This window comes from Chiroxiphia lanceolata, chromosome Z, assembly GCF_009829145.1.
Source record: "Chiroxiphia lanceolata isolate bChiLan1 chromosome Z, bChiLan1.pri, whole genome shotgun sequence".
Classification (NCBI taxonomy): domain Eukaryota; kingdom Metazoa; phylum Chordata; class Aves; order Passeriformes; family Pipridae; genus Chiroxiphia; species Chiroxiphia lanceolata.
Genome location: NC_045671.1, coordinates 17,369,923 through 17,382,299, shown reverse-complemented (window position 1 = coordinate 17,382,299; position 12,377 = coordinate 17,369,923). Strand labels below are relative to the sequence as shown.

Sequence of the window (12,377 nt, the reverse complement as noted above, 5' to 3'; positions counted from 1 at the left end):
CTAGTTGACTTAATTGTTCTGATCAGTGTCTACCTCACTCCAAAGAGAAGCGTAAATGCCCTTTCTATGGAGGGTGGCATATGGTGCTCTCATTCTCCAGATTAAAACAAATCTGCAACTCCTCCAGTATTCTCTTCATGACTGCCACTGCTACTTTGCAACACACCTATGCCATCTGAACATGCACTGCAGGATGGTGAGTGAGATGGGCTTTTGTGACTCTAATAGGTTGCGAACGTAACTGCAGACCTGCACAGTACATCCTTTCATAAAGGAAAGCCATTGAGTGTCCACATGTATAGATGTAGAAGCATCATAAGTGAAGATTTCCTTCATAACCTTTGCAAATATTTCTAGAAAAACAAATACATGAGTGAAGAATTTTGTTCTTCTTTGTCTGGGAGCATTTTTAATTTTCTTTTGGGTTTGTTTGTTTGTTTTTATTTTGTCATTTGTTCTTTTTCCTTAATTTCAAAATCCTAATTTAAAATACCTGATCTGTGGTAGTATTATATGTGTGGGAGGCCACAGAATTGTAACTGGCTATGAAATGTGATACAGATTTCTGTTTGATTGATTCGTAATTAGCTTATGGGATTTCTTTTTCAGGAATTGTTGTCTCACAGGCATATTGACAATGAAGAGTCTCAGTTTCAAAACTAACCTGTTTATGTGTGTCAGCTAGCTGTGACAACAGCTACTAAGACTCCTCTATCATGCCACACAATTCAAAATTTGCTGAAATTCCCAGCCTATTCTTCTTAGCATCTTATCTAAAAATTAATCTAAATTACCAAGTTCTTACACTTTATTGGTAGGTTGCTTCTAAATTTATTGGAGCTCTTATTAAGAAAGAGGCAGTACTTTAATCCATTTGAAATATATCTTGCCTATGGCTCCTTTTCTGAGTGTCTTGAACAGCATGTCTGCCACACAGCTTGTTTTCCATGGTTTACCTTTCCTTGAGCATGAGTAGGTATCTTCAGTTTCAAAGCTACTTTTAATCTCTGGCCTGTGTACCAAGCACAGAAGACATAACTGTCATGGGGATAATGGGGACAAATATAACCTTATTTGTCTGAAATCAGATGGAAACTCCAACCAGGCATAACAGAAATGGTGTTGAATACCTCTTTGTCTTGATTATCCATTTCTTGACTTTTATTTTCCTGCTTTTCTTCCCAATCCCATCTGCAGAATGTTGTATAAAAATAGATAAATAAATAAGTGGAAATCCATTAAAGGCTTAGGTTTCCACAATGTATTATTAAGCACATGTAATGCGATCAAGAATCAATTTTAGAAAGTAACTTCTTGGTATGATTTTACTGTAATTTTGCATTCTTTGAGTGCTGTCGTATCTGTCAAGGCAGAATGGACTGTGGATTTGTTATAATTAATGGTAAAACTCACTCTTCTGTTTTTTTTGATTTTGTTCATATCTCAGAGATTGGGAGAGAAAGGGAAGAGGTGTTGCTTTGCTGTTAGCAAGATTCTGCAATTCAGTAGCCTTCATAGGAGTCCTTATGGATGTTGGCATAAGAAATATGAGAAGAGATGGGAGAAAAAAAGTAACTGGTTGGCTTTTGAACAAGGCAAGCATTCTATAGCTTTCTCAGAAGTTTTGTAGATGTCTGTTTCTCACAGTGATCCTCAGTTTCTTGATAAGTTATCTTCTGAGCCTTAGTGGTCTGAATATGAAACAAATGAAACAATTCAAGGGCTCAGATTTGAAGATCTCTTCTCATTCTTTAACCCAAGGGTAACATACTTATAATATATTCTCACAGCAAAATGTCTGGAATCTGGCAAAATTAGTTGGAACTTTTGCATGGATGCTGAACATAGCAGAGTGAACTCTTTGACAGGCATCCATGTCCCTTCTGTTCACGGGAACATGGCAGCCCATGAGCTCACAGAGTGTGATTTTTCACTACAGAGTAAATAGGAAAATTATGTGAGCAATACAGCTATTTATATATTTCTGTGTCATCACATGCTGCTTGGATAAAGAGTCTGTTCCTTTTGTGTTCACAAAGTGCAAATCAGTAGCTACTTAACTCTATACCTAAGATCTTACTCTTACCCTTGCAGATGTTGCGCAGCACATGGAATGTGGTAATGACACAGACAGCTAAGTCTTTACTAGCACCATAGCACTAGGCTATGCTGGATTGTCTTTGTTTGCCTCATTAACTCACCTGTTTCTACAAGCACGAAACAGACTTTGAATCAAGGAAAAATCCTTGTTGATTATTCTGATTCAGAGGTGGTGTAATATGTACTAACAGCTTATTGTTATTGATCTTTCTAGAGCTCTCTGTCCTTCTGGTGTGGGCTCCAGAGCAGCCACTGTCTGGCTCTTTTTTTCATGTATTGTTTTCAGACATGGGACAGACTAAAGTGAAAAGTCTGGTGATGCAAGATTATGGTTTTTGGGAATAAGATGGCCAGGTGTGCTGGCTTTGGTTTTCTCATAAGGCTTCTTTGGCTGACTGCAATGCACTATTTGCACATTATTTAATTCTCCTTCCTGTTATAGACTGAGTTGCAACCAGCCTACATTCAAGCAATACGCTCCGAAGAGGTGAGTCACTACCAGTTTTCATTTGAGAACCACACTGTATTTATAATAAAGTGTATTATATCATGTGTGTGTCTATGCATTCTAAGTTTATTTGTAAATACAGTATATTCTCCATATCTATGTACTATATGCACTATACAGAAACTTTAAAATATATACATACATAACAGAAAGTATATATTTATCACATATGTATATCATATATATATATATGACACCATGACACTCTGTTAAACATCCCCTTTAATGACATTTTTCATACACTTCAGATTATTGCTTCTACTTTTGCAATAGACATTTTTCACTCTACTTTTGGGATAGCTTCTTCCTTTACTCCTGCCTAGAACCAGTCTCAGATGCATAACAGTAAAACAATTGTTTTATGGACCTAATGGTTTTAATACTGTTAATCGAGATAGATGAGTTTATATAGAAAGTTCCCTATCTGAAAAGCTTTGTCATACTTCCAAGAGTTTATCAATTTCACTATTATTCAAATGGCAAAACTGGAACTCAACATGCAGGTAAACATGTAGCTATTGAAACAGGCTGACTTGACAATACTGCAGTAGTTTGTGGTGGGCTTGTGGTGTCCAGAAGCCATGCAAAACCAGCAGTGACTACTCACTTCTGTACAGTTACCTCTAGTGTATGTCCATAGAGGGAGGGCGAAACCTCTTTGCAAAACTCAGCTCATCTGTAGAAAGATGAGCAGGACTGAGTCATCTTCTCACCTTGTCCCACAGCAAAATTGATGATACATGTCTTAGGAGGAATTCGTCTGCCATGTGGAAACTGTTTCTGGAAGGTCACTGCCAGCATTACACAAGGGCCCATGCATGTTTTTCTGGAACAGACCCAGGCAGGGAAATGAGCAGAATGCTTCAGCTACACAAAAGGCTCTGTTCTGGCTCAGAGGACTAGGCAGAAAAAGCAAATTTTTCTGCAATAAGCAGTAAGCCAAGTCTGAAAGTAACTCCAACTGGAAAATGAGAAAGGGCCTAGAGGTCCCTTTTGTCACCAGTCCAGCTGCCAAACACAGGAGCCCTCTGTGCTATGGCAGCTATGGGAGACAGGCCACTTGCAGCAGAACCTGTCTGAGACAGGTTTGGCAGTTGTCACAACCAATACTGGTGCACAGGCAAACTGGATGTTCTCCAGAAAATCAAAGCTTGCAAACAAGATTTGGGTTACACTTGCATCTCCTCAAGATTTGTGTGCAGATATCTGTTGGTGTTCTTGGGATGATTACCTTGTACTGTGTAAGCAAAAGAACCCAACACTTTTGCTGGACTAGGGAGTGGCTCCTGTGATTCTCCTGCCAGTCAGTGGTTCAAGGCTTCAAATACAGTCCTAGAGAAGAGTACTTATCTCTCTAAAAGACTCAAAGCATATGAGCTACCTGGATTCTAATAAGGCCACAAAAAAGAAAAGAAAAAGCAGTATTCATGGCAAGCACAGTGCTTTGTAGACCACTAGTTAAGTATTTACCATCTTGTAAAATCCGATGAGCTGTCTTCAGTGTCTATGTTCCTTTATTGCTTGCCCTGTTATTGGATGGGGAATGTAGGGAACTTTAAAGATAACTTAAATTCACAGTAAATATCATATGCAGCTTTCACATGCTAAGCACTGAAAAAACCTGTTTGCTTCTAGCTCTGTCTTTTACAATGTAAATGCCTCTGACTTGCTGTGTGCCTCTGTTTTCTTTGTGTGCAGGGCACAGCTGTCTCCTTCACGCTGCCTTTCCCCTGATGCATATTAATCATTTACCTGCCCTGAACTGGTCAACCATTATTTCTGTTCTCTCCCAACCTTCACAGACTTGCTTGATGATTCAAATTACCTTTGCTCCTGAAGTGCATGGAAAGCAAGGACTCTTACTCTCTTTACAGACTCCAAAGAGAGAAAATCTGTTGATGCAAACGCTGTTGGCATCAAATGTGTTAGAGCTGTTAGCTTGCATCTCATTATTATTGTTTTATTTGGTTATTTTTCTTTTTTTTTTGCCCATTAATGACAACAGTCTTGTATTTTGAAGTGTACAGGTAACCTACTTACTTTTTATTGTTATGCACCCCAGTGTCCCATTTTGTCTCAGCCAAGGCAGCCCTATCAGGTATGGCAAAATAGATTTTGCAACACATGAGGAATATTAGTTGCTGGCTGAGCCACATAGCCACATCCCTGTGGATGACTTATTACTCTTAAGGCTCACAAGGACTCTGCCTGAGCAGGGATGTGCTGGTTCCTAAGGTCTGTTTGTAATTTTTCTTGGCTAATGTTTTGGAAAAAAATGGCTTTGAACTAAGAATTAAAAGAAAATGTTCTCTTCCAAAAGCTGAAGGGAGATGGGGCTGGTTTGATTTTTTTTTTTTTTGGTGATTTTCCCCTCCTACGTGAGACATACAGTATTGCTCAATGGTTTATCATATTTTGACATATCCCTTTTGGCCAAACCCAGTGATCTCATTAAGATGCTCTTTCAAAACCCCCAGGATTTCTTCACCTGTCATATTCCTAGCAATTCCAATAGAAGCATGAAACAAATCCCAAAGGACAAGGTCCTCTTCCTAATCCCCACCCTAATCAAGTGATATATGGAGGTTCTACAGATTCCCTGTTATATACTATGTTTCTGCATCCCACCATCTGTCTGTCAGCCTCTCATAATGTTTCCACACTTATAACAAGCTTTCTATGCTGGTTATGCCTCTTGTAATCTCAAACTTCAAATCTAATCTTCTTGCTGTCCTCCTGTTCAGAAACCCCTTCTGCCCCTCCACATTGACCATGTGTTCATTTTACAGCATCAGTTCACAGTTCTTTCATCTTGTGTCTCTATACATCATTGAGTTTGCCTCTTTTCTTCAATTTGCCTTCATATCCTCTCCCTACTGCTTGTTTTTGCCAATTCTTTTGACTTGAGCTATCCTCTCCATGCTAGCCACCTCAAAAAGCTGTAATTTCTAGCCTTCTGTGGACTACATGGAGCACCTGTTTATACACTAGGAATTCCCCATCACCTTTCTTTGTGCCCCATACTTCTCTAGATGGGAGTCACTGGAGACTGTTACTTTCATCTTAAACATCTTCTAAGAGAGGAGTACGGCTGTCTTTTTGGGGTGGAAGTGTGCCTTAAAGCATTGAGCCAAAGCTGACCAGTTGTGCTTTGTTTTTTAAACAAGGAATTATTAAATTTTTCTGGTGTTGCCTAGAGTGACATTTAGTTGCCACCAATCCTGGAGCAGTGTCAAGAAGCCACATTGCAATTTGTCCTCCTGCAAGCTGGCAGAAAGCACTAGTGAGTTCAAAATCTAGGGTCATCTGGAGGAACCCCTGAACACTACAGCAGGGGGTATTGTAACAGGTAAAAAACAGTTGTCTTTTCCCTAGTCATAGGATCACAGAATGGTTTAGGCTGGGAGGGACCTCGAAGAGCACCTAGTTTCAATCACCCTGCCGTGGACAGGGACACCTTCCACTAAACCAGGTTGCTCAAAGCTCCATCCAACCTGGCCTTGAACACTTCCAGAGATGGGGCATCCACAACTTCTCTGGGCAACCTGCGCCAGTGCCTCACCACCCTCACAGCGGAGAATTTCTTCCTGATATCTAATCTAAACCTTCTGTCTTCCAGTTTAAAGCCATTCCCCCTTGTCGTATCACTACATGTCCTTGCTAAAAGCCCCTCTCCATCTTTCCTGTAGCCCCCTTTAGGCACTGGAATGCACTATAGGGTCTCCTCGAAGCCTTCTCTTCTCCAGGCTTAACAGCCACAACTTTCTCAGCCTTTTCTGATAGAGGGGTGTTCCAGCCCTCGGATCATCCTCGAGGCCTTCTCTGGACTTGCTCACGAAGGTCTGTAACTCTTAGCCCTGACACCCGGCGGCAGGAGAGGACGTTCCAGGCCCCGGGGGCAGTGGCATCCCGCGGAGCAGGAGCGACACGGGCCTCCCGCCACGGACTGCTACGTGTGGTGTCCCGGCGGGCCCGAGCCCCGTCTGATCCTTTCAGGAGGACGGCAGGGCCGGGGCCGGCGACTTGGTGCCTCCGGAGCGTACTCCCCGCGCGGTCGGTGTGCGAGCTGGGCGGCGGCGGTGCGGGACAACCTGGAGAGCAGCCCGGGGCGCGAGCGGGGCGGGGCGGGAGCGGGGCGGGCAGAACGGGGGGCAGTCCGGACTGCGGGGCGGGGCGGTCCGTCCCGCCCCGGTCCGCGCCTTCCCGTCGCCCGGGCGGAGTTGCCGCGCAGTTGGCGCCTGGCGGTGCGGCGATAGGTGCGGTCGCGCGGCTGCCGCGTGAGTGCACCCGGTGGGAGTGGGGAGCGGGAGCGCGGGACGCCACGGGGCGGCGGGGCGCTCTTGGGAAGGGGTGGGATGGGGATGGGGATGGGGCTCGGGGTGCCTCCTTCCCACCTTCCTTTCAAACTCCGTGATTGCGCCCGCTTTCCTTTTGCCCCCTCCCCCTCCCCCCCCGCAGATCCTCCGCTGTGCCGCGCTGAGCTTCTTCCCTCCCCACCTTCGTCTTCTGGCTGCACCTGCATCCCTAGTCCCTGTCCCCGTCTGCGCACTACTGTGCCTTACCTCCAGACCCTGAGGCAGTGCCCTGTGGTGCGTGTCCCCCCAACTCCCCTGAGTGTACCTCACACCCTACAAGTGCCTGGCCTCCAAGCTTTCTGTCTGTGCCGTACACCCCACGGTGTCTGTTTCCCTAAACCCCCTGACTGTATCTGGCACCCCGCGGTACTTTTCCCCCAAACCCTCTGGCTGTGCATCACACCTCATGGTTCCTATCTCTCAAGGCCCTCTGGCTATGCCTCACACGCACTGAGCTTATCTTCCTGTCGTGAAGAGCAAGTCGCACCATGGCATGTGCATGGCCTCACTTCATCATGGACTTTATTGTTGAAAAATGCCTTTTTCCTCCCCCACCCTTTGCTCTCAGAGAGAAGAGTGGTCCCAGGCATCAGGAAATGAAGGCTTCTTTCTCTCCAAGGGTGAAGGCTGGAGACAGCCGGGGGAGAGGTGTGGCCCACGGTGATATTAAAATGTAGGGCTGGAGGGGCAATGTCTAGCCAGGGGTTTTCTGGCAAGTCGTAAGGGTGGCTGTCTGGCTTGCTGCCTTCCTCCTCTTTGGAGACAGGTCACCTCTGCTGCCACATGTGGCAGGTCCATTCTTGAGGGCAGGCTGTATTGCCAGCGAGGCCATGAGCTGAGGAAGCAGGTCAATGCCAGCTTGTGTAGCTGATAAGGCTACATTGCACCAGTCTCTTAGACTTGTCCTTTGCAACTGTAGATGTCATGTAGGTTGTTTGAGAATTGTAAGTATGTTGATATTGAATTTGTAAATATGTTTTAAGTGACTTGAAACTTTGGTTGGGTTTTGGGCATTGCTGCTACCAAGATAGAATTGTGTGATGCTTGAAAAGGCATAATGAAGCTGCAGACCAGCTCTTCCTGATTTCTTTGCTTTTATAGGAAAGCAAGATATGTTAATTGAAGCTGTTCAGACAAACCAGAAAACTTACAGCCATGTATGGATACTCTCTTCCTTACTTCATTCTAATTCACTTCTTCCCAGATCCATGTGTAGGTCTATATTGCACATTGCCATGTGGGAGAAGTTTGAACAAGTTTTTCTAGTTGTTGGGAGCAGCCTGGGAGCAGCGTACTGCCTGATTTATTCTGCTTCTCAACACTTTGGGTGCGTCCCAGGATGAATTCAGGCTGCCTTGGAGCTACCTCAGGTAGAAGTAGAGTGGTGGTATATTGACATGGCATTAAGCAGTGTGGACATACCCTGAAAATGCTTCAGTAAGGAATGGATGCACTTGTACTTACGTGTTTACTTGAAGAAAGTGTACAAAGACCTAGGATTTGAAAACCTAGATAAGCGTAGGCTTAAAGTGAGGCACTGGAACAGGTTGCCCAGAGAAGTTGTGGATGCCCCATCTCTCAAGGTGTTCTAGGCCAGGTTGGATGGAGCTCTGAAAAAGCTGGTCTTGTGAAAGGTGTCCCTGCCTATGCCAGGGCAGTTGAAACTAGATGGTCTTCAAGGTCTCTTCCAATCCAGGCCATTCCTTGATCCTGTGAAAGTCTTCCTAGGCAGCACTTCTGTTGCGAATGTGGGGAATAATGCAAGTTCACGGTGTTTCATTATAATGTGTATATCTTTCTATTAAGTAGTATTTATTTATTGGTAGAGTGAGACAAGTTATGGTACAGGAAGCAATATTCATGGAATGTGTTGGGAAAGATGCCACAGTGTTAATCAAGTAATACATGCCAAATAGAATTTAACTAATTATGAAGCTCACCAAATACCATGAAATACCTGTGAGCTAATTACATACCAGTAAAAGAATTAATCAAGTACGTTTCTATATCCTGACTTAACTTGATAGCTTCTGCTGCATATGCTGTCCTTACCATGCTGTGCCCTTCCTGGCTTTGTTTCCCTCTGCTGCAATAAACTGGGAAACTGTTTTTTATTTTTCCCTGCCTTGGACTCCTGCTCTTCCTCTTGAAGCTGCTTATACTCAATGCATCTGGTTTAATGCTTATCTTATCTCTTTTTCTGGCCTGCCCCTGTCTGGGTACTTAACACACAGATTTCTGGAGGTGTGGGGAAATGTGGAGCAAGGCAGAAGGTCAAGCAGTGCATGAGATGGGCACGGGAGGTGCGTGTGGGGTGAGGAAAGTGGGAAAGTGAGGGAAGTCACCTTTGTGCTGTGTTCAAGGGCAGGAGGTGAAAGGGAGCCAGGATCTCTTCCTGGATCTTCATCAGCTGCTTGTGAAATTGTCTTTGTCGTATTCTGGATCTAACTTGGCAGACTTCATGTGGCATCTCTCCCTGCCTGATGACTCTGCCTCAGCATGGCTGTGAGAGGTTGCTGCCCAGTAATTCTCCTAGTGAAGGCTGGTGTGAGCTCCCTGGTCTACCTCAGCTGAAATGAGATAGTTTAGCTCCCAACTGTGGGTTATGCCAAGCTGCTTCACTCTGAAGTGGATCAAAGTTGATAGGTAGAGCTATAGTACATAGGAAAGTATAAATAGGTGGGGTGTTGTCGTGTTCAGTGGCACAGCATACCTTATAAAAATATTATAGCTCAACACTCATATTCGCTTCAGGCTAATGGATTTCTGAAACTTACTTCTCAAAGCTTGGGTAGCTGGAAAGGAAGAAATACTCATTTCACTCACTATTCTGTCCCTCACTGCAGATCTTCACTATTCTGGTTTTCTTTCCTGAAGCCACAGCAGGTAGGACACACAGGTGCAGTATTTTTATCAGTTTCTCATTACCCAAGTACATATCACGTTCAAGAACTGGCAGATTTGATTATGTTTTTCTCAGCTGCAATTTATGGATGCTCCAAACACAGTTTTGGTAGGCCAGTCCAAGTATTTAGAAGGAAACTGGTCTATACTTCTGCCTCAATGTGAAAAGGGACGGGAGCTAAGCACCAGGAAACTAGAGCAGAGGCTATTCCAACTTTAAGAATAATTGTTTCCATAAAATAGATTTAAAGCATGCCACAAAAGCTTCAGGATTGTCTTAGGTTTTATTTTAGGATCTTTCTTCACGTTTAAAATTGCTTTACATGTTATTTAAAAGTTGGATAGTTACTCTGCATTGTTGTACTGTCCTAGGGAGCAAGTCCCACGTGCTTTCTCAGGGACGGACTCTGTGCAGTACCCAGGCTCAATGTTGCATCTAGAGGGCAAATGCAGCCTAAATGGCGAAAACTAAACTTTTTACTCCATAAAATGTTAGATTATTAGAAAGAGGACAAAGCATTAACAAAACAAATAGTTACTTTTGTAAGCCTGATTGTACTTTTTTTAAACAGTTCCTTTTAAAAGGTTCCTTTAAAAGGCAAGAACATGAAAGCTAAAGGGCCATGCAATAGTGTTAGTTTCTGTAGGCTGTTGTGACGTGTTCAATTTGCTAAAAGTTTTACGAAGTCACAAGTGATGTAGCAGTTAACTTTTTTCAATACGTATGCTACTTAGTTGAAATCCAAAAAGTAAAAAATTATTTCAGCCGAAATTAAATACGTACGTTTACACTGAAGTTTACCAGAACAACTCAAGTGTCTCTTTTCTTTACTTGTCTTTGGTTTCAGTGTTTAATGCTGAGAATTGACATGGAAATACTGAATAAGGTTCTTTTATTTTTAGTCTATTTTTACTGAATTCATATAGTAAAATGCTTTCAACGTGTCTGTCAATGTATATCTTTTTTCTTCTGTGTGTATTTTGCTATTTTTGCTCTATCTTCTTATGATGGTTACACAAAGCAATTTTTCACTGAAGATGTTGACTAGAAAAGACCTTCAAGTAGTTCATGAATACAGTGATATGAGAAGAATACTCAGCTTACAGCAGCACAGATTTAAGTGTCTTGTTGTTCTCTTGGGTCTGAATGAGAGTCTGAGGAACTGGATTTCAGTAGCATTTAACTTCAAAATCCTGAGGTAGCACACAAATCTAGTCTCTTAAAAACTACTTGTAAAGCCTATCCAGCTCAAAGCAAACTCCGAGTTTCACCTGTGGAGAGGCACAGGTGTCACAAGGAAGACACATATAGGTGTCAGCAAACTCTATGAATCATCTTATTTGCTAGGAGCAATTGTATTCAGATTGCCCCTTTTAACTGTCAGGACTATATTACTTGTCACAGTAAAAGCAATGAACATCGACTCTTATCTCCTGTGATACCAGCTTAGGCTGATGTTTTATTTTCACTGGCATTTCTTTTATTCCACATGCTTTTTGTGTCACTTTTCTTTTGTGTTGGCATAAGTCTTGGTGAAGGCTGCTGCTGAAAAGCACTGAGGAACTGATGTAAGTTAAAAAATACCTTAGCATTTCTGTGAGGCTGCCTCTCTCACCCTGTGTTTGTTTCCCAATTTGTTTTATTATGCAGCCAGAAAAGTGGTTGTTTCAGCTGGAGTCAAGGGTGACATAGGAGCAGATATGAGTAGTGGGGAGAGAGGTTGATTAAAATTACATTGCTGCTATTGAAAGTGCTCTTATAATTGCAAACTTACCCTGTAAACAGCCAGACTTGCTCTGCTTGAGCAGGCTATGCTCAAGAGAAGCTGCTTGTAGCAGCTTTATGAAATCCTACCTGCTGCCTGCCTGTGTTTAACTGTATTGTGAATTCTTTTTAATTTGGATTATCTTTTATATTGATACGGTGCCTTGCACATTGGACCTGATGCCTGGAGCCTCTATTCAAAGTCTTTAAAGCAGTGCCTCACTGACTGTGTGAATGTGAGCATGACTTCGTATAGTGCTCTGCAAAACCTTGTGCGAAGAAATAGCATGTAGAGTGCAAAAAGCTGCTAAGTTTCAACAGGCATCTCATGGACTGGAATTCAAGAGAATGCTCCTATCCCAGTGATGGCTTTCAGGGTTTATTACTGTGCCTGAGATAAAAATATAGCTTACTCTATTCCTTTTATTCTTTGTTTTCTAACAAAAGAAGAGAGCGACTCTTGCTGCAGTCTGACTCACAAAGATCAGTTTGTTGATTTGGAAATAATTTGCATTGTATCATCAGTCCTGAAACGACTTAAAGCAAAGTCACAAAAATCTGATTCAGTAGTTCTCTGTAAGCTTTTAGAGTATGGGAATGGTTCACTGTGTTCTTTCTTTCAGGAAAGTTAGTTGAGGTGGAAAGTACATTTTTTTTTCTTAAGTTTGGTTTTGCCTGATCTGTTAGAAATTGATATGCCTGGAAATTGCTTCCAGTAGTTGAAGCTGAATTTTTTGATATGTAC

General features: G+C 42.8%; 1 protein-coding gene across 3 annotated transcripts in view; it reads left to right on the top strand.

Annotated features, from left to right (window-relative positions):
• Positions 1-6,810: 6,810 nt before the first annotated feature.
• Positions 6,811-12,377, top strand: part of ELOVL7 (ELOVL fatty acid elongase 7) — a 29,951-nt gene continuing 24,384 nt past the window's right edge. Inside the window, exons 1-2 of one of the 3 annotated variants that reach the window (XM_032676726.1) lie at positions 6,870-6,885; positions 7,067-7,197. The gene's annotated coding sequence lies outside the window, so the exon portion shown is untranslated. Of the gene's footprint in view, positions 6,886-7,066; positions 7,198-12,377 lie in introns of all 3 variants that reach the window. The other 2 variants (XM_032676724.1, XM_032676725.1) reach the window with 2 other exon arrangements.